Raw genomic sequence first — 21796 nt, 5'->3', positions numbered from 1 at the left:
TCAGACCAACTTTATACTTCCTAGATATGTAAACTTGGACAAATTATGTAACTCCTCTGAATTTATCCCCTCAGATAAATAATGATGATAGTATCCATTATAAGGGTTATTAGATTTAAATGCCATACTGTTCCAGATATAGTGCCTGCCACTCGCAACTTGCAAAATATGTCAAACCCATTCTAAGAAATAATGGGTACTTAAAGTCTCAGAATGGTAAGACTGGAAGGGCCTTAAAAATCATCAAATCGAGTTGTTTTCAACCCTGCCAGACCCCATATTCTCATTCTGTAAAGAATATTTTTAAATTTCTCCTTTACTATTCTGAAGAGAAATTCACAGATAATATAAACTACCTTATAACAAATCTATATATGTAATATATATCTTATTCCATATATTATGGAATGTCTGTAATTTTCTTATAGAAAGGAAAGAAAATGATTTATAATAAAGTAATAAACAATTCAATATGAGAAGCAGTCAGATATTTGCACCAATACACAGAGTCACTAACAGTGCAATAACTTTATGTACCGTGAGTAGTTTTGCTATTGGTGACATGATACTCTTAAATGATGATAAAATTCTGAACAAAATATAAGTACACTCTTTCCTACTGTACACAGTAGGTGTATTACTGGAAAAGCCAGTGTATTCTTAAAATCATCAAAAGTACTTTTTATATGTAAAAAAGAGAAGCTGGTTCAAGGCTCAGATAATGATTTTCTATTCATTTCGGTTCTTCTATTTATTATCTTCACTTTTCTTTGGATCTTGAGATGTTTGCTAGATCATTGATTTTCAGCCACTTATTGTTTTTTGATATTTGCTGTTTAAAAGGCTATTTGTTTTATTTTCATTTGTTTCAAAACATTTTCTAATTTCTGTTGTGATTTTTTATTGTGATTTCTATTGTGAGTTATTTAGATGTATATTGCTTAATTTCTAAACATTTGGAGGCTTTCTAGTTTGTCTTGTAAAAAAATTATTTCTAGTATAATTCACATGATCATTAAACATATTCTGATAGTTTCAAGCTGTTTGAAATTAATGGAGATATCCATTACATAAACCATCATGTGGCAGATTTCTATAAATGTTCCACGTCCACTTGAAAAGAATATAACCGGGGGCGCCTGTGTGGTTCAGTCGGGTAAGCCTCTGACTTCGGCTCAGGTCATGATCTCGTGGTTCATGAGTTCAAGCCCCACATCGGGCTCTGTGCTGACCACTCAGAGCCTGGAGCCTGCTTCAGATTCTTTCTCTCTGCTCCTGCCCTGCTCACGCTCTGTCTGTCTCTCTTTCTCAAAAATGAATAAACATTTAAAAAAATTTTTTTAAGAAATAAAACAATATAACTGGTGCTTTATTATGTTAACTGGGTCAGGTTTCTTAATTTTAGTTTTTCAGATCTTTTATATCCTTACTGATATCTTACCTAGCTGGTATCATTTCCTGAGAGGTGATGAAGTCTTATGTTTACAAATATTTTGGTCTCTTATTTCTGTCCATTTTTTCCTTATACATTTTGAAGCTAGTTTACACTAAGTGGACGGACATAGATTTAGAATTATTTTATCTTCATGGCGAATTGGCGCCTTTATTGTTATGGAATGCCCTTCATTCTGTCTACCAAAGCTGTTTGTGTTAAAGTTTAATTTTATATGATACTGGTGTGACTGTCTCAGTTACTTTTGGCTAGTGTTTGCATAGTAATCTTTCTCATCCTTTTACTTTCAACCCTTTTGTGTTTATATTCGGTTTTTATCTCTTGTAGCACATATTATTCTTTTTTAAATGTAGTCTGATAATCTTTGTCTTTTAACCGAAGTACGTAATTCAGTTACATTTAATGAAATTACTGATGTATTTGGATTCATATGTGCTGTCTTATTTGTTTTCTACTTGTCTCACAAGTTTTATGTACCTTTTTCTCTTGTTTCTTGCCTCTTCTGAATTACTCAAATGTTATTATTATACCCTTTTCCCCTTCTATTAGCATGTTATTTATCCTTTTACTATTCTTTTAGAGACATCTTTCATCTAATAGGACCTAATTTAAATGAAACGTTTACTACTTTGACCTGCTGCTTATTACAGTTGATTATATATATATGTATCTCCATACCTTGTAAGACATTATTTTTGTTTTATAGACTTGAATATTCATCTGCATTTACCAACAATAACCATTTCTACTGCTCTTTATTCTTTCCTTATTTTTGTGTTTTATCTGCAGTCTTTCTCTTCCTAAAGAACTCCAATTATAGGGTCGCCCGGGTGGCTCAGTTGGCTAGGCTCAGGCATCTAACTTTGGCTCAGGTCATGATCTCATGGTTCATGGGTTCAAGTCCCACGTCGCGCTCTGTGCTAACAGCTGGGATCCTGTGTCTCCCTCTCTCTTTGCCCCTCCCCCCCCCACTCTCAAAAATAAACTTAAAAAATCTTAGAAACAGTGAATTCTCTAAAAACACCCAGATAGCCAGGGATCTCCTGTTAGGTAGTATGATTTTATGTGCATAGTTCAGTGATTTACAGTTATTCAAATTGTCCCCAGCCTAAGTTATTCTGGTCTCATTTCAATAAAAATGGAATGGTTAGACTAGCTTATCTTGCAGGTCTTGTGTCTAACTTTTGTTTTGTGTCTACCTTTTAATGAAAAGGTTTTAAGAAATGTTGGGGTCTCATTTTAAAAGTGGTTTATACTGCTTCTTTAGTGAAAGAAGGGACCCAGCATTTGTTTGGGGGTTCCTTTATTCAGATTTATAAAGTGCGTGCTGAAATGCAGTTTCCGCTCTCTGAAGGGGCTGACAGGTGGAAATATGTAATTACATGGAGGTGTCAAAGATTCCTACTTCTCGGTTCTTAAATTGAAATTATATTCTTTTTTTTTTCTCAGAAGTTTATTTATTTTGAGAGAGAGAGCATGAGTGAAGGAAGGGCAGAGAGAGGTAGAGAGAGAGAATCCCAGGCAGTCTTCGCACCGTCAGCACAGCACAGAACCCGACACGGGGCTTGAATTCACAAACTGAGATCAGACCTGAGCCGAAATCAAGAGTTGGGACACTTAACCGACTGAGCCACTCAGGAATCCCTTGAGATCATATTCTCTAAGCCTTACTTCACATCCACCTGGAACGCTGCATTGAACGCTCAAAGCCCCGGACTATAGTCATGACCTGCTGCTGACCAGCTGTGTGACTTTCGGCAGAAAGTTACTTCTCTGGGCCTCAGTTTTCCCATCTGTAAAAACAGGTTGGAACAGATGATCCTAAAGTAGCTTCAGGCCCACCATTTGATTCTTCTGTAGAGTATAATGCATTCTAGCATCTTCTAGCGTCTTCCACTTATGGCAACATTGCTTTATCTTTTCTTAAGAAAAAGTAGAGAAAAATACTGAAGACACAGAGAAGAAGAATATGACACTCTGTTTATATTGCCCAGGATGAAGAAATATTATTAACATTTTTGTAATATTTGCATCAGCTCTTTTTTAACAGGATAAATATTTCTGTTTTTACTCCACTTTGTTACCCTTCCCATTCCTATTCCCTTCCCTCCTCCCAACACAGACATCATGAGTATATCGCTCCGGTCACATTTTACTTTTATTATGTATATAACCATAATTATAGTGTAATATTTTTAATTTACATAAATCATAGCATAGTATCTATCTAACTTGCTGTTGTCACTTCATATGTCTTCGAGATCTGCCTTTATTGAACCATGTAGCTCTATTCTATTTTCCCATTCTTCTTGGGGTGGGCATGGTGTTCGAAGGGGTGTCTTTGTACTTGCCTCTGTGCGCACACATACAGAGTGTCTTAAAAGCTTCTGGGTCGATACTGTGCACCTTTTCGACTTGACTAGGTTTTGTCAAAATAATCTCCAAAGTGGCGTCCACTTAGACACCATCAGCCGTGTATGCGTTTTCTCATTTCTTCACATCCTCTTGGATGCTAGATATTTTGGGGTTCTTAATGTTTTGTCTGGAAAGTTGACGCATGTGAGGTAACGTCTGACTGTTGTGCATAGTCAAGACAGTGTTTTCTGTTGCTGGCTTTTTCTCAGAGATCTTTATATAAGCTGGATACTAATCCTTTGCCTGTTGTGTAGATTTCAAATATCATCTTTCAGTTTGTAGTTTTTAAGGTATTTAACTGTATATTTTAAATTTGTCTTTTTAAATCAGAGTTACTAGCTTTTACATGTACTTGTTGAGTCCCATTTAAGAAATACTTCCTGGACCGCCTGGGTGGCTCCGTTGGTTAAGAGTCTGACTCTTGATCTCAGCTCAGGTCTTGATCTCAGGGTCGTGAGTTCAAGCCCCACATTGGGCTCCACACTGGGCATGAAGCAGAAGGGAAAGGGAAAGGGAAAGGGAAAGGAAGGGAGGGAGGGGAGGGGAGGGGAGAGGAAAGAAGGGGAGGGAAGGAGTGTTTTTCACTGTTAGGTGTTTAGGTGTCTGGGACATTTTTTATAAATGATGTGAGGTGGTATGACAACATTTTTTTTTCTCCTATGGTAGTTATTGTGGATGTTTTTGCTACACAACTACAGATCTAGGAATAATAATAATAATAATAATAATAATAATAATGTTATTCTTCGTCTTCGTCTCCGTCTCTGTCTCTGTCTCCTTCTCCTTAATCTTTTTTCTTCTCTTTCTTCTCCCTCCTCCCTCCTTCCTCTTCCTTTCTTCTTTTTTAGTATAGTTGACGATGTTACATTAGTTTCAGACACATAATATTACATTGGATCCAGGAATTCTTAAACAGGACAACCAAGCGTCCCTCCTTGCCACTTCACTGTTGGAAGGTGCAGAAATTCTACCCCAGCAGCGAGGATGCTTTAGCAGACTGTTTTGTGCCAACAGAGAACAGCAGGCGCTGGTTGTAACACAGGCAGGTCAGCTGGCTGCTCAAAAGGAAGTAGGGCTGTACTGCGGGGGCGAGGGGACACCTGCCACCCGGCCTCATGGCATCCCTGCAGTGCAAACTAAAGTGAGAGCTGGAGCAGTGATGAAATACACAAACAGGAGAAAGCTTAGTTCTCTCCAGCCAAGGAGAGGATTGAGACTTTGTATGTCCCAACCTTCCAATCGTAAAGCAGCTACAAAAGGAAACTATTGGGAAACGCAGATAGAGACTTATCAATTGTCCACTTGACTGTGGGGTTTCTTACTTTTTAAAAAAAAATTGTCTTAAGTTTATTTCTGAGAGAGAGAGAGAAAGAGAGAGAGAGAGAGCAGGGGAGGGGCAGAGCGGTAGAGAGAGAATCCCAGCAGTACACTGTCAGCACGGAGCCGGATGTGGGGCTCCAACTCAGAAACCGTGAGATTATGACCTGAGCCAAAACCAAGAGTCAGCTGCTTAACCGACTGAGCCACCCAGGTGCCCCGACTATGGGGTTTCTACAGATGCTTTCTTCCCGACATAGAAAAAAAAAAAAAGGCCGTGAAACCTTTACTTTTGAGAATAGGCTAAAGATGATGGTTATGAGAACCTACCAGCAGAATTGAGCAAAACACCAGGGTGCTCACACGCCATATGCTGAAATTCACATAGATTAGTAGTCAGTGTTAGATTGCAAGATACGGATACATTTTTCCAGTAGGCAGAATTACTATTCTCCCAGTTCTTGACTGCGCTATGTAAATACAGATGTGTGGGTCAGCTTACAATGATGTTCATAGTTTCCTCGTGGGTTTTTAAATACATATATTGAAGTCAGTGTCGATTTTCTACAGAATTACTCTCACAACAAGTATTTAAAGATCTTTATCATGTCTCCCAAATCTTATCTTCTTCCATTTTAAGCATCCTAACTGCTGAACACGGAAGAGTGGTTGAAAGTTAAAAGGAGGTGGATATTATCTCCATATGAGGAAGAGAATTCTAACCAGGTCCCACTGTTTAGTGAATTGAGTTGACCTTTGGAAGTAGAAAGCTGACATCAGTGTGCATTTGCTCTGCTAGATTGCTCTCGATTGTGGCTCATTCAGTTCTGGTTGTTGGACTGACAGAAAGTAGATTTTGGAAAAAAAAATTTTTTTAAACTATTTTATTTATTTATTGACTTATTTATTTATTTTAGTTTTTGAGAGAGAGGGGGTGCAAGGAGCAAGGGGCAGAGAGGGGGAGAGACCGGCAGGGAGAGAGAGAATCCCACTTGATAGTGCGGAGCCCGAAGCAGGGGCTCGAGCTCACCTGACAAGAAGCTTGTGCTCACCCGACACAGGACTCGAACTTGTGAACTGTGAGATCATGACCTGAACGGAAGTTGGATGCGTAACCCACTGAGCCACCCAGGTGCCCTGGACATGAAGTTTTGTGTAGACTATCACAAAAGCTGTATCCTCCTTACTGAATGTTATTTATGGAGAATCCAGGATCTCCCCCCCCACCCCTCTCTGTTTAGATACTACCTAAGCATCTTGGGAAGCATACCTTAGTGGCCGTCACCAAGAATGTTTGTTCATTTGAAGAAATAAGCAAATTCTAATGTCCCTAAAAAAATCACATCTACTACTGCCTTTAGTCTATTAGGGTGTTTTCCATCCACAGGAAGTAATTTAACCTGACACAAAGACATCTGATTCCAATTTGATTTTTTTTTAAGTTTATTTATTTTCAGAGGGAGGGAGAGCATGAGAGAGCAGGGGAGGGACAGAGAGAGCGGGAGAGAGAATATCAAGCAGGCTCCATGCCATCATCACAGAGCCCAACACGGGCCTCGAACTCATGAACCGTGAAATCATGGCCTGAGCGGAAATCAAGTCAGACCCCTAACCGACTGAGCCACCCAGGCACCCCCAGTTTGAATTCTTACCTGCTGCCCGTTGTGTTAGGCAATAGAATATCTGCTTGCCATGCATCTTGTAGGATTTAGAAGTTTCCCTTGATTTGGCTGTGGGCTTCCTAGCATTCTGGCAATTCTTCAGATTTAAGCCTCTGCAGTTGTAGGCTCCTTCTACCAACAGAGCACAAGGACCACGTACATATTCCAGTAATCTTTTGCTGAACGATTAACCACTCCAGAATGCCATGGCTTAAATCACAACGTTTAAGCTGATCCTTTACGGTTGTGTGGCTTGATTAGGTTCAGCTAGGCTGCGCTCACGCTGGTACGTCAGCTAAGCGTCTTCGGGGGCTGCTCCCATCTGAAGACTCGACTGGGCTCCACGTCCAAGATGGCTCACTCGTAGCTGTCAGCCGACGCTGGCTTTCAGCTAGGGGTTCAGCTGCACACGTTGACCAGTCCACACGTGGCCTCTCCAAGCGGCTTGGGCTTCACACAGCATGGAGGCTGGGTGCCCAGAGGGAGCGTCCCAACAACAAGCTGCTCTAAGGGCGATAGACTAGAAGCCACAAGGCTACTTGGGACCTAGCCTACTTGGGACCTAGCCTACTTGGGACTTCTGCATTCCATTGGTCAAGCAAGGCACCAAGCCCAGACCAGATTCAAAGGGAGGCAGATCAGACTCTACCTCTCAAGGCAAAGGACGGTGCGGATCTGTGGCTATCTTTAACCCAGTGTGCACTTCTCTGTGTTAATTCTTTTATCTCTGGCTTAGGGCGTTGCCTCTTAGTATCAGTATTTGTATTTTCAAGCGCCCTCAAAAGGTATTTTCTCTAAGCAGCAGGATGGATGGACAGCCACAGTTTCCAGAATGCTCTTCCCAGGCCTTTCCTCTTCCCACTTACACTTTTTTTTTTTTTTTTAATTTTTAATGTTTACTTTTGAGAGAGAGGGAGACACAGACTCCGAAGCAGGCTCCAGACTCCGAGCTGTCAGCACAGAGCCGGGACACACGGCTCGAACTCACAAACCCTGGAGCTGAAGTCGGACACTTCACTGAGCCACCCAGGTGTTCCAACACTTTGAACACCGTAAGCCCCGTCGGCTCTGTTTTAGTGCCACAGGCCCCTGCCTCAAAAACTGAAAGCCGCCAACGTACCCCTTCGGCAGCTGCCCTCGGTGTTCGCATCTCCTGGCAGGTGCGCGGCCGGGCGGCGGGGCTGTTTGCCCTCTGGGTCGCGCGGGGTGAGCTAGGTCAGGCCGCGCGGGCTCACGACTAGCAAGGTCTGTTTCTCCCCCGTGTTCGGCGGCTGCGGACCAGCGGCAGCTCCGTTCCGCGTCTCCCCCACGCTGGGCTGGGCGTTGCCAGCCACCGCATCCACGGACAAGAGAACGTGGCAAACGGTGCCCGGCTGCACAGCCCCTCCCTCTCGCCGGTCACCGCTAGAAGCGCTCGCTCCGGGGCTCTGCGGGGCGGCGGCGTCCCGGCTCCTCCCCGGAGGGCATTGAACGAGAGTGGGGGCGGGGGGGGGTGGCACGCTTCTCCGCCCTCGTCTTCCTTAGCTCCTCCACCCCCACCGCCCTGTGAGAGCCGGAGTTTTCGAAAAGGGGAGTGCAGTCTTGAGCTTAACGTCATTTCAGTAGAAATAACCGCCGACTTCATTTCTTACCATTGCTGTAGCAAAGCAGCACCAATCAGTGGCTTAGGACTGCACGCATTTATTCTCCCCCGCTTCTGGAAGTCAGAGGTTCAAAACCACCTTCGCTGGTTGGAAATCACGGTGAGGCTGTGCCCCCTGAAGGCTCAGAGGGGAGAGGCTGTCTTTGTCCCTTTCTAGCGTCTGGAGCTGTTGTCCCGGCACCTGGGGGCTGGTGGTCCCTCCCTCCACCTTCCAAGCTGGTGGCATAGTACCTTGCTCCGGTTCCCATACTACTTTCTCCTGTAGCCCCTCGCTCCCTCTCTCTTATAAAAACCCTTGGGGTTACATTTAAGAACTGCCAAAAAATCCAGGATACTCTCCTACACTTGGGTAACGTAATACATTGGCAAAAGTCTCTTTTGCCCTAAAAGGTGATGTTCACAGGTTCTAGGACCTGTGTGTCTCTGGAGGCCATTATTCAGCCTACCACAAGGGTGGTCTACCAGAAGGTTTTAAATGACTGTATTCTAACGACATAACTTTTTTTTTTTTTTTTTTTAAGTATATGCTAACCCTAAATGTACTCAACATAAGGAGGCAGGGGCCGAGAGCTAGGCTCATGCTTATTTTCTCCATTATGCTTAAGAACCTAAATCTGTCAGCTACTACAATATGGCAGCAAGGATTGCAATCCTTGAGGAGAGAACTCAACGGGCAGCATCGGAATGCTGCTCAGGGTGCCTTCAGCTCGGCGCTTCCCCCCCCCCCCCCCCGCATCTCTTGGCCCCGTGAGATCATCTTTGCAGCCTTTCCCAACCAGAAGTTCTCATCCGAAACACACCACACAGAAAATGGTTTGAGTAGTGATTCTCTCAAGAGTGGATGGTACATGCCCAGTACCATTCTAGGTTCGGAGAAAAGAAGTCAGTTCCTCACACACAACACGTGTCTTAGGTTCGGCGCATGTGTATATTTAAGTAGAAACGTTGCACAGCACACATCACCAAGGCCACAGGGCTAAAGGGGCAGTATAAGGTAGAAGTTAGTGCCTGGGATTCCGAGGGCTGCTGACTTACATGATACGCCACCTCTGCCGCTTACAAATAATAGCATCTGCCAAGGATGACATGAGCTAACGTCAAGGCCTAGAAAGCGCCCGATACATCGAAAGTGCCATCTTGTAGTTATCTGCAAGATACGTCTACATCTACATCTTGTAGCTACCTACAAGACTAAACCCCACAGGGTGGAGGTCTCTGGTTAACGGTTGTATTCCAGATGCCTGGAACAGTGGCTGGAACACCGTGGGCGCACTAACCATTTGTTGAGTGAATGGAGGATCTTACTGAAAGCCTAGACTGAGGGAAAAATGTGGTTGGAAGTGGGGACGTCATGTAATTTATTATCCAGTGCTGGACGCTTTTCTGAGTAAAGGATCTTGATCCACGTGGAGCTGATTTTTGTGCGTGTTGTGAAGTGAGGATTTATATCTTTTAATACTATGGTCTCAGTACCGTGTAGTGACCAGAGCCCCATTTCCGCACTGGTGAGCAACACCAGTTCCGCCATATATCATGTTCCCATGTGTGTGCCGGTCTGTTTGGGGCTCACTATCCCCAAACGCTGATCTACTCCAGTCCATAGGTCCTGAAGACTACATGCTTTATAAAACTCGATGGGAAAATTTTGCTTCCTGATTCTTCTTAGGCTATTCGAGGTACTATGAGGTTCCGCATGAGTTTCATAATTCGATGTGATGTTCTCTTTCATTTTTTCTTTCTTTTATTGGGGGCTATTTTGTTCTACATTTAATTTCTCAAGCTGAATACTTAGGCTAAGGAGTTTAGCTCTTTTATTTCCGTCTTTCCTCTTTTGAAATGTCATCATTAGAAGTTGTCCATTCCTAAGTTGCGTAAGCGATGGCAAACAAGTTTTAATGCTAAGTATTTTTAAATGTTTGTTATGATTTCTTCTTGACACGTAGTTGTTTAGAAATATGTTTCAAATGTTCCAAAAATAATAATTTTGTTAACCTAACTGCATTTGGAAGAATATGTAGTTTCTATGATCTAGTTCTTTGCAATTTGTTGAGGCTAGTATGCAAGCAGCTCTGATTAATGTTCTGTGTGTGCTTGGAAAAGATGCGTACTCTCTAGGAGCGAGGGACACACCATTCTACGTATGTCCATTGAGATTTTAAAATCTGTACCCTTTCTGGTCTGGGGAGGTCAATTAACCAAGATGGCTGCCCACTGTAGTGATGATACATGTGTCACCTTCTCCTTCTAGGGTCTTCTGTGGGATGGTTGGTTGGTTGGTTTTGCTCTTGGAGTCTTGCTGTGTCATCTTACAAGTTTAGAATCGCTGTAACTCTCTGCCTCTCTCTTAGAAGGACGCTTCTCATTCCACAATGATTTAACTGTTATCATTTCCTCGTGATGCTTTGCGTCTCTATTTCGACTTAAAGCCAGTTTTGTATTTGTTTTATATTAATATAGCTACCCTACTTTTGTTCTTTTTGGTACTTGCTTGGTATATTTTTCCCATCCTTTTACCTTTAACCTTTCTATGTCTCTCTCCATTATATGAATTCACAGCGAAGTCCTTATAATGAATACATGGTACATTTCCTTCCCTTTTTCTTGTTTTTAAATTAGTCTGATGAGCTCTATCATTTCACTTCCATGATTCCTTTTTTTACACTGATGGTGCTTATTGATTTGTTTCCATCATCTGTTGGTTTTGATTTGCTTATATCAGCTGTTGAACTCCTTGTTTTCTCTTATTTTTTGTTTGTTTGTTTTTTACCTTTATATCTTCACCTTAACTTGAATTGAGTGATATTTTCTTCTCTTTCCATTTTTCGCTACCTAATTTCTGTCCTCTTAGTGGATACTCCAGAAACTTTAATATGCATACAAAATAAATAGAATCAACAGCTGTACCTTCTTCCCAAGCTATTCAAAGATGTAGGTATACTTGATTTCCAGTTGTCCTATCCTTTTTAAAAAAATTTGTTTAATGTTTATTCATTTTTTTTAATTTTTTTTTTCAACGTTTATTTTTGGGACAGAGAGTGACAGAGCATGAACGGGGGAGGGGCAGAGAGAGAGGGAGACACAGAATCGGAAACAGGCTCCAGGCTCTGAGCCATCAGCCCAGAGCCCGACGCGGGGCTCGAACTCACGGACCGCGAGATCGTGACCTGGCTGAAGTCGGACGCTTAACCGACTGCGCCACCCAGGCGCCCCAATGTTTATTCATTTTTTGAGAGAAAGAGACAGAACGCGAGTGGGGGAGGGGTAGAGAGAGAGGGAGACACAGAATCGGAAGCAGGCTCCAGGCTCTGAGCTGTCAGCACAGAGCCCCACGCGGGGCTTGAACTCATGAACCGCAAGATCATGACCTGGCTGAAGTCTGACACTTAACCAACTGAGCCACCCAGGCACCCCTCCAATTGTCCTATCCTAACTTTACTCAGGAAAGATCGTTTTGCTGGATACGCACCCACAGGCTGCCAGCGGTATTTTCCCTCCGTATCATGAGATATTAATCCATTCTCTTTTTGGGCCTTGGTGTTGCTGTTGTGAATCAGCAGTCAGTCTGGGTCTGTGTAAGTAACCTGTTATTTTTACTAAGATTGTCCCTTTGTGTTTGGTGTTCTGACACTTTGCTACAGTGTGTCTAGGTATGGATTTCTTTTTATCGTCTTACTTAGAATTTGGATTTCTGAAACAGAATTGATCTCTTTCATCCATTCTAGAAAATGTCTCAGTCCTTTTTTTAAAAAATTTTTTGTGTTTATTTATTTTTGAGAGAGAGAGACAGAGTGTGAACAGGCGAGAGGCAGACACAGAATCGAAGCAGGCTCCAGGCTCCGAGCCGTCAGCACAGAGCCCGACGCGGGGCTCAGCCCCACAAACTGTGAGATCACGACCTGAGCCGAAGTCGGACGCTCAACCGACTGAGCCACCCAGGCGCCCCTCTCAGTCCTTTCTTAATATTTGTTCTCCCCGTTGCTCTATTATCTCCTCCAGGAGCTCCTATTAAATGTCTGTTGGGTGAACTCACTCGATCTTCCCTGTCCCTTCCCTTCTTGCTCATATCTTACTTTCTCTCTTTGTTGCAACCAGGTTGGTTCTGCGGGACTACTTGCCAACTCATCGTTTTGCTTTTGGCAATGTCTAACCTGTGCATTCGCCTGTCCACGGAGTTTTTAATTTCACTTCTCTCTCATTTTTAGAAGCTCTGCTGTGTCTTTTTTCCAAAACAACCTGAGAGCTCTTTTTGTTTGCATCACATTTCATGATTTGTTCTTTTTGTTTTTATTTCTATAAAATGTTAAGCACATTTCTTTTAGCATGAATTTTGGACCAGGCTCCCTCGCTTCAAATCTGAATGAATTTGAACAAGCCATGTAACTTAACTTCTCTGTGCCTCAGTTTCCTCGCATGTGGAATGAAGGAAATAATAATGTCCATCTCACAGATACTGTTGCATGCGTTTGCTGTTGTTATTATTATATTTCGGATCCGATAATCGCCATAGCTTCAGTTTTCTCAGGTCTGATCCTCTCCCTTTTCCTTTTCTACTCCTCTTTTTCTTCTTCCTTTTCCTCTCCCTTCTTGAAATATAATGGACATATAGCATTAGCTTCAGATGTACAACATAATGATTTGATGTTTGTTTATATTGTGAAATAATCACAATAAGTCCAGTTAACATCTATCACCACACAGTTATCATTTTTTTTCTTGTGATGAGAACTTTTAAGATCTACTCTCAGCAACTTGAGGTCTGATTCTTTAATCTGATATTTCTACAGACTCTTGCCTATGGTGATTGTTTTTTTCATATGATAAAGCATGTTTGTGGTTTTAAATTTTTTTTTTTTCAACGTTTATTTTTATCTTTGGGACAGAGAGAGACAGAGCATGAACGGGGGAGGGGCAGAGAGAGAGGGAGACACAGGATCGGAAACAGGCTCCAGGCTCTGAGCCATCAGCCCAGAGCCCGACGCGGGGCTCGAACTCACGGACCGCGAGATCGTGACCTGGCTGAAGTCGGACGCTTAACTGACTGCGCCACCCAGGCGCCCCTGTGGTTTTGATTCATCCAAGTCAGAATAGGGGGTCCTGGGTGGCTCAGTCGGTTGAGCGTCTGACTTCAGCTCAGGTCTGATCTCGAGGTTTGTGAGTTCAAGCCCCGTGTCAGGCTCTGTGCTGACAGCTCAGAGCCTGCAACCTGCTTCAGATTCTGTCTCCTTCTCTCTCTGCCCCTCCCCTGCTCGCACTCTCTCTCTCTGTCTCTCTCAAAAATAAACATTAAAGGTTTTAAAACATCAGAATAATAGATTTATAATTTTATCATTATCATCTTCATGCCAAAAAGGTAAGCGTTTGTTGAAGTGTGTACAGTTCAGTATGCCTAAGTGACATTTTTCTATTTTTGAGAATACCCGAAGCCCACTTTCTAGGATTAGTGGGCAAGAGGACTCAGGCATTTTGATGCCCACTTAGTCTGTGGCTTTGAAGGTCAATGTAAGATTCCTAGGAGCTCATAGAGTGACACAGGAGCCTCTGGAGAGGTTTCTTAGAGGAGCCCTTACCTTAAGAATCAAAGAAAACAAGTCTATCAATAACTAAAACCAACCAGAGCCACTGTGAAGCCACGTGACCTAATATTTCCCTTTTGAGTGGTTAATCTGAGACTCCAAGAGATCAAAAGCTGTTAACCTGGGCAATGAACTTGACATTTTTAGACTGTATTGTTGACACAAATAATCAGTCTCCCTCATTTCATTTTTCAAGCAGCCAGAGAGAGCTTTAAATTTGTAAGTTGTTCATCATCTCTGTTCATTTTGGCCAACGTGATAGATTTGAAGAAACCTACTAAAGTTTCCCTTAGGCTGTGTTGACATTTTTATGTTTTAACATTCCAAATTCTTCCTTCTCAGAAATTCTTAGGGGAAATATCCAATTATTTTCTTTCCTTTTACCAAGATGACCTGATCTGGAAACTGAAATAGAGCCCCGCAGGACCCTCTTGCTGTGGAAAAATGAGAGAAGCGAGGGCTTTGATTCAAGACGCTAGTGGGGCCTGTGGTTGATTATTACCGGTTAGCAGCATTTCCCGTCCCCACCCCAGGAAAAGATCACTCAAACACGGAAGGCTTCACCCCCAAAGAAGGAATCAGCGAAGTAATCCTGTGCGTGTAGATTTCTCACCCGGGGGCAACAGGATAAAAACTCAAACCCAGTAGCTTCGCAAAGACTCAAAACACAAAAACAGAAATGTGACTTTTTTTTTTTTAATGAATGCTCTATTGTGTTTCTAGGATAGATAACATTTTTAATATTGGAAAACAGTAATCTTCTCATCCCTCCAGCCCACCCGAGCAGACATCATGCAAACAAAACTTAAGCCCTGAGATTGTTGGTTAAGCGTTAAGCGTTCCAACTTCCTTGGGTTCCTTAGCCCGCTGGGAAGGGTCTGCAGACTGAGGAACCAGGCATCAGGCCAACCTTGCTCAGCCCCCCTGCCCCTGAGCCCTCCTCCCATGCAGCCTTCCCTCCCAACATTTGAAGAGCATGCCCTCCAGCCGCAGCTGCCGATTGCTTTCTCCAGCCTGCCCCTTACCTCATTATTTTCATCTCATGTGGTCTTAACGGACTGATTGCTCGCCTGAAGCCATAATAATTGCCAAGGTGAACAAAAGGAGCTGTCACCAAAAAATCCTGATTTTTTTTTTTTAAACTGGAAGGCCCCACTAGTCCTGCATTCCTGCAGAGCAGGGATGGGGTAGTTCCACTCCCTATAGACGGACCTTGTGTTCTGGAGCGCATCCAGGGCCCCCCTGCCGGCTCCCCCCTCCTGCCCGGGGCCACAGTCGGTACTGCAGTATCTGCTTGAAGCCCAGAAGAGTCACCACCAGACTCTGGGGGAAATTAGATGTTCCGAATAAAGAAGCTAGAACCCTTTGGCTTCTCTCTCCGGTTCCATCCCAGAGTCTTATCAGGGGTAAGAAAGAATAGAAAAGGACAATTGAAGAGGGAGCCCTTTGGACGACGTGCATTTCCTTGACGCCAGACGGCCCGTCTCCACCACCCGGGTGTGAGGCTGGCAGCTCACACGAAGGGAGCAGAGCCTGGGTGCCAGGCGACCGCTGTTCTGCAGGTTTTCTGTTCATCTGCACGATGATTCTCACAGTTGCCCGGTGAAACAGATCAGGGCGCAGACTTGCTAATTTCCCGCTATCCGTGTGCACAGACTAGCTTCCCAGCCCCTCTCCCGGCCAGGCGTGGCCACATGACTCAGTTCTCACCCCCTGTCCAGAAAACGCGGTTTTTGCGACTTCCAGCAAGTGTGTTTAAAGGGAGGGGCGGGAGCTTCTACAAGCTTTCCTCTTTCCGCTGTCAGAGTCTGAGCTCTAGAAGGCCCCTTACACCATGAGGTAACCCAGGAAAGCGAGCCTGGCGTGGTGGAGGCTGCCCACGTGACTCCGTGGACTGCCACGCCAGCCGTGGACTCTACCTCTGGGCAGCGTGGGCGAAATACGGATAGACTTCTCTCTAGTTTAAGCCATATTATTTGGGGCTTATTATGTGCAGCTGAACCTACTCCTAGATGATACAGAAGTATTACATCCCTCTGGTACAGATGAGGAAACTGAGGCCGAGACATTCCGTGATTTGTCTAAGATTATACAGCTGAGAATGGCAAATGGTGTTCCACCCAGGTCAGATTCCCCTGCAGAGTACTCGAATATCTAGCGACGGTATTTGAATCTATCAAATTGACCCCAGTGGTTCTGGGTTGTTGTTGTTGTTGTTGTTTTAGTAACGGAATTTTAGAACTTATACAGTGTAGACATTTCTATCCCTATATAATTTTCCAAGAATACAAAAGTAAATGAAAGCATTAGGTCAGTATTATATGTCTGAATGAAATCTAGTCAGTTGAAAATTTTAGATTATGATGTATCAGGATTTACTTTTTTTTTTTTTTTTTGAGAGGCAGAGATGGGGGCAGAGGGACAGAGGGGGAAAGACAGAGACAGAAAAGAGAGACTGAGAGAGAATCTTAAGCAGGCTCCACACTTAGTGTAGAGCCCAACACAGGGCTCAATCCTGTGACCCTGAGATCACGACCTGAGCCAAAATCAAGGGTCAGACACTTAACCAGCTGAGCCACCCAGGCGCCCCTAGGATTTTCCAAAGTGAGAAAATTTACCGGATGAAGTATGTCAAGAAAATATAGAGGACATACAGAACACAACTTTCAATTGTTTAAACACTTTTAAACAAACATTACTGAAACATTATTTTAGTTACTTGCACATTTAGTTACCACTGTAGTTAGTTGCAAGTTTTCAAACTAAAGGATGCCGCCAAGTCCCATCCCTATTTAAAACCCAAACAATTGCTTGGGGCACAGTTTCTTAGAAACAAGCCAGGCAGACAGAATATGCCAGATCTGCAGAGATTAGAAGCGAGCCCAGGGCTGTTGTTCCATTGCCACATTCTAGGACCATCTCTCAAGTCTGTTTCCTCAACTCCTTTCCATTGACACAACCCTCTGGCTTTGAGGACGTCGCCTGGATTCTTTGACTCGGCCTCTTTCCCCTTTGGTGCTTCTCAGCTTCTGGAAGCCACCACCGAATTGCTGCCACTCTTCCTGACTTCGGGGCCACGCTGCCCATCACAACACCCCCAGCGTCTCTGTTCCCCTCAGCACCCTTCCCTCCTCCCTCTCCCACCTGATCCCTGGAATAATAGTCACTTCTCCTAAGGCGCCATTTTCCAGCCCTTTTCCCTCTGGGAAAGATACAAGGAAAGGTCGAGGGGGAGGTGAGCTGATCCGGTCCCTCAGCCAAAGCAATGCCTGGTCTTTCCCAGAGCCGTTGCTATTCCCATGCTTCCGTGGCTGTCCCCGAGAGGCAGGAGGGACGGCCTGTGCACCAGGTCGGCCTGCAGCCCCCCTCATGTGCCCCTAAGCTTGCTGGCCAGCTGGGCTGCAGGCCACATGGGTCTGTACCTGAGGCTCTGTGCTTTTCTTCCCAGAACCAGCTGGCTGTCGCCCCTGTGGGGCTTCCCAGGAGGGGGGGAGGTGACATTCGCTCTGGAAATAGGAGAGGCAGGACAGTTCTGGCCGTGACGGAAAGGGGGCAGCCAGACCTCAGGGGTGGTAGATGGGGTGGTTACCCCCAGAAGGGCGGTTCCTTGAGACAGCTGGGAAAGTGTCAAGGCATTTCCTGCCTGTCCTCCTATAGGCTTTGGTGTGACAGGACTTGAGAAGGTAATAATTGAGTTCATTTTTCAAAACCTTAGTGTACAGTTTAAAAACAAAGATTTTGCTTGTTGTGGCTTCGTTTTGATTTTTAATATTGTCAGTTTTTCTCTGGCAAGGGCCACCACCTTGCCAGAAGCCTCTGGTATTGCTATGGCAACAGAATGAGGGACCGGTGCTTGGTGCATAATATCGATGGAATTCAGAGATTATCCTCTTCCGAATATCATCCATGGGCAAGCAGGATGTTTTAATTTTGCAGAAGGCAGAGGTAGAACGAAGGGGTAGGGGAGGTGAGACTCGGAGCCACCCATGGTCCCCACACATCCGATTAGGCACCGATGGAGTCCTTCTTCCTATTAATCTCTGCGATCTGTCCCCTTAGCTGCTGTCCAGTCTCGGGGCACACTTGTGAGCCCTCTCGATGCTGAGCCCCTACCCTCCTCCCGTCAATCTCCACCCCACTTCCGGAAGGCTTTCCAAGATGCAAATTGCGTCACTTTCTTGTTTAAAATCCACTCACACTTTCCTTTTGCCTACGAAGCAAATTACTACTTTTGTGGCTTAGAATGCAAGACTTTTCTTGTTTTGGTTTCACTAATTTTATGGCATCGCCTCTGCTTCCTCCCTGAGGCACTGGCCCAGCCAAATACAGTTTTTCCTTGAGTTGTTTCTCTGAGTGGACTTTTCTTGCCCTGCCCAGTAAGGCCGTGAGGGCCACAAGGCTCGGTGCTCCCACCCGTCCTCAGCACTGTACCCACACCTCAGTGGTTTGTGTCTATTTCTTGTCCTGCCTTTCCTGCCAGATTCTGAGGTCCCTGAGGACAGCTGTTGAGTTTTCCCCCCAGGGGACCTCACGCAATTGCCCAATAATGAGGTACACAATAGAATGGGAGACTTGGCAGGTTTTGTGCCCTTGGGGCCTGTCAGCAAGGAGGGAGGCCACACTCTAAAAGCCGCAGGGTGATTTAAGGCCTCCTCAAGGGCAAGGAGCCAGAGTAATGAGGGGCTGGTTGAGATGGACTAATCATGAGACAACCCCCTCCCCACCCCAAGCACAGATTCCAGGAGCCAGTCTCCCCTTGCACCCCACTGGCTGCTCTCCATACTTCTACATACTAGTCCTCCCAAGATGGCAGGCGGCTTGGCGCCCTGAAGCCACACATGTAGCATGTGATACTTTATCCACTGCTTCATTACTTCCTGCTCACCCGTCAAGACTCGGCTCAAATGAGAGCTCCCCTGGGAGGTGTTCCTTACTGCCCCTCTCCATGGAGCACAACTTCTGGATCTTGGGGTTCCTACAGGATCTCAAGACCGCCAGGTCACTCTGAGATGATTCTCTTCTAGATGACCCCTCCCTTCCCAGGGAACACGGTCTCTGGAAGTCATGCATGTAGCTCACACGTGTGTAGCTCACACCTCGGGCAGGACTTCCTAGGGGCCCTCAGAGCATGCTGGGATATAGCATGTTCTATTCAGAAACTAAAACCCCTTGATCATTCAAGAAAAAAGTTGATGATGCCTCAGAACTGGCACCGGGCCTCAAAAGCTGCCTGGAATGGAGACAGCGTCCGGGACACATCTCCATCTCTCTTTTCCTGGGGTTCCAATGACCCCTGGCTTCCCTGGGCACATCTGTTTCCTTCCTCTCTCCCCGCCCCCTGCCCCTCCCAAATGCAGCTGTCTCCAGGCCAACTAGGAGGCTAACTATCCCCTCACTGCTCAGCGCTGCCTTCAGCCTCCGCCCTGCTGCTAAGGGAATAGTCTCAGGTCAACTGCCCTTCAAATCCCAGCCACACATGACTCAGAAGGGCAGGTCACAGAACACCCCAGGTCGGTGAGGGAGGCCAGAGGTTCCAAAGACTCTCCCTCTTTGGGTACTTGTTATGGTGAGAAACGGCCGTTGTATGTAGGTGATGAATCACTGAATTCTACTCCCGAAACCAATGTTGCACGGTATGGTAACTAAAGTTTAAATAAAAATCCGGAAAAAAGAAAACAAAAAAACAACCCTCGCCTTTGTCCCCAGGCGGCCGCTTATAGCCCTGCAGAGGGGCGCAGCGCCACCTGGTGGACCTTCCAGGTAGAGCTGCCCCATGTTCCCTCAGCCGCCAGCCTTCCGCCCGCAAGTGCTGGGCCTCCCCAGGCCCCTGAGGTTTTCAAGCCCCAGCGTTCACCTCGCCTGGTGCTCCCCTGCTGAGCCGGACAGGACTCGTCCCTGCGGCACTGGAGGAATTTTCTCGGCCTGCTTGCTCCCTTCAAACCCCTTCAGAACAGGGGAACTCACGTTAAAACAAACAGGAAAGGGCAAGCGTCTAAAAGGGCTAAACTGTGAGGGGTGGGGGAGAGGGAGCAGGGGGTGAGAGCGGAGGAAGGAGGGCAGGAGCACATGGGGAGTGGCAGGCACCTCTTCTTTCTTCTGCCACCCCGAGTCCCAGTCAAGCTGCGCACGTAGGAGTTTCCCTCAAAGGGAACGGCATTGGGTGCAAAATGTGATACGACCCACTCTCACTGGCACCTTCCGTGGGCCAGACCCCGTCCTCTTGGGCCTCTCAGCCGTGAGACATAAATACCCAACCAAGGTGAGCGCAGGGGTGAAGCTGGGCTTCTCGGCCTCGGCACTGCTGACATGGGACTGGGCCAGCCTTCGCTGTTGGGGGGGGGGGGTGCCCTGTGCGTCGTGGGGTGTTTAGGAGTGCCCCTGACCCCTACCAGATGCTAGAAGCACCCCCTCTACCCCCTTGTGAGAACCCAAAGTGTCTCCTGACATCTCTGCGTGTCTCTTGGGGACAAAACGGCCTCCCGTTGAGAACGCCCGAGGTAGACGTCTTGGTCGCCGGCCGAAGGAGCCCTGCGCTGTGACCCGGAAGTGGATGGAGACAACAGGGGCATGAACACATCCCACCCAAGAACACCCAGGGCTCTGAGTGGTCGTGGCTTCCACACCGTGTTGACGCTGAAGGCCTGGACGTGCGAAGCTGCGACAGCACCACCTCCAAGAGACGTCAGGGCAGAATTTCTCCTCCGTTTTTGGTAGCACGTGACCCTTGTTACAGATGGAGATTCCACGTCCCTCCCCCAGCGTCCCTGTGTGGCTTTGGGATACAATAAAGGTGGCCAAGCTGAGAGTGACTGATACACACGGGCTGTCTTTGCCTTCACGCCCGCCAGGCCCTCGTACAGAGTCTGGAGTTTTATTTCAGGGTCCCTGGAATGATCTGCTGACTTGAACAGGTGGAAATGTAAATCTGTTTTGGTGTACCTTTGGGGCCCTCACCCTGGTGACCTCATCTAACATCCATTATCTCCCACGGGCCCTGCCTCCATCACTTTGGGCGTTCCGGTTTCGACATCTGAATTGTGGGGGACACCAACTTTCAGTCCACGGGTTCTGCCCTCTGATGCTTGGGAGGCCACTCCTGGATGCTGGACTCTTGGCTTACATGTGGCCCTCTTCCTCTGCCCCTACAGTACTTGGAAGGAAGGGAATGTTAATTTTCTCCTTCCTCAGTTTATCATCACTCTCCCCCACAGTAGGAGTAATGAGAGGTAGTGAGCGGTTCGGAAAGAGAGACCCTGAGGTGGCCACAAGGGCCACTGTCATCCAGGGCCACAGCTGCATACTGCTGGCGGGTTGTGCATTGGTAGAACTGTGGCCAAAACACATGAAGGAAGTTGAGAGATTCGGGGAGAAGCAGAGCCCTTCGGTCTCTGAGAGGAAGTTCCAGAAAGGACCACCAGGTGGCAGCAAGTGAACAGAAATTTCCTAAGACCACGTCCTAGCTCTGGGCGACCGGAACGGAAGGAACAGCATGAGCCTGGCGTGCGCTCTCCACCAGCCTGTGTCTCCACAGAACATGGTCCTTCGTGGGTTTTGGCAGGTCCTGCTCTGGGCCCTTCTGTGTATATGTACAGACGCTAATTCTTGTACTTATCACTGACGGCTCACACTACCATATACCTCTGACTCCCATAAACGCTAAGGAGAAGGCGTTCATAGCAGGGGCCCTGATCCAGGCTTCCTGGAGAGAAAATTCCAGGCAGAGGAGAACTAATGG

The 21796-nt window shown here is 45.9% G+C and overlaps 1 long non-coding RNA gene across 2 annotated transcripts in view; it reads right to left on the bottom strand.

Annotated features, from left to right (window-relative positions):
- LOC109501362 overlaps positions 1 to 7955 on the bottom strand; it is a 28950-nt gene extending 20995 nt beyond the window's left edge. For both annotated transcript variants that reach the window (XR_006600359.1, XR_002159352.3), the window contains exon 1: positions 6838 to 7955. This is a non-coding gene — a long non-coding RNA (uncharacterized LOC109501362). The remainder of the gene's footprint in view (positions 1 to 6837) is intronic.
- Between the last annotated feature and the right edge of the window lie 13841 nt (positions 7956 to 21796).

This window comes from Felis catus, chromosome B4 (genome assembly GCF_018350175.1).
Source record: "Felis catus isolate Fca126 chromosome B4, F.catus_Fca126_mat1.0, whole genome shotgun sequence".
NCBI classification, from domain to species: domain Eukaryota; kingdom Metazoa; phylum Chordata; class Mammalia; order Carnivora; family Felidae; genus Felis; species Felis catus.
Note: the sequence above shows the minus strand (reverse complement) of the source record. Positions and strands in the feature narration are given on the sequence as shown.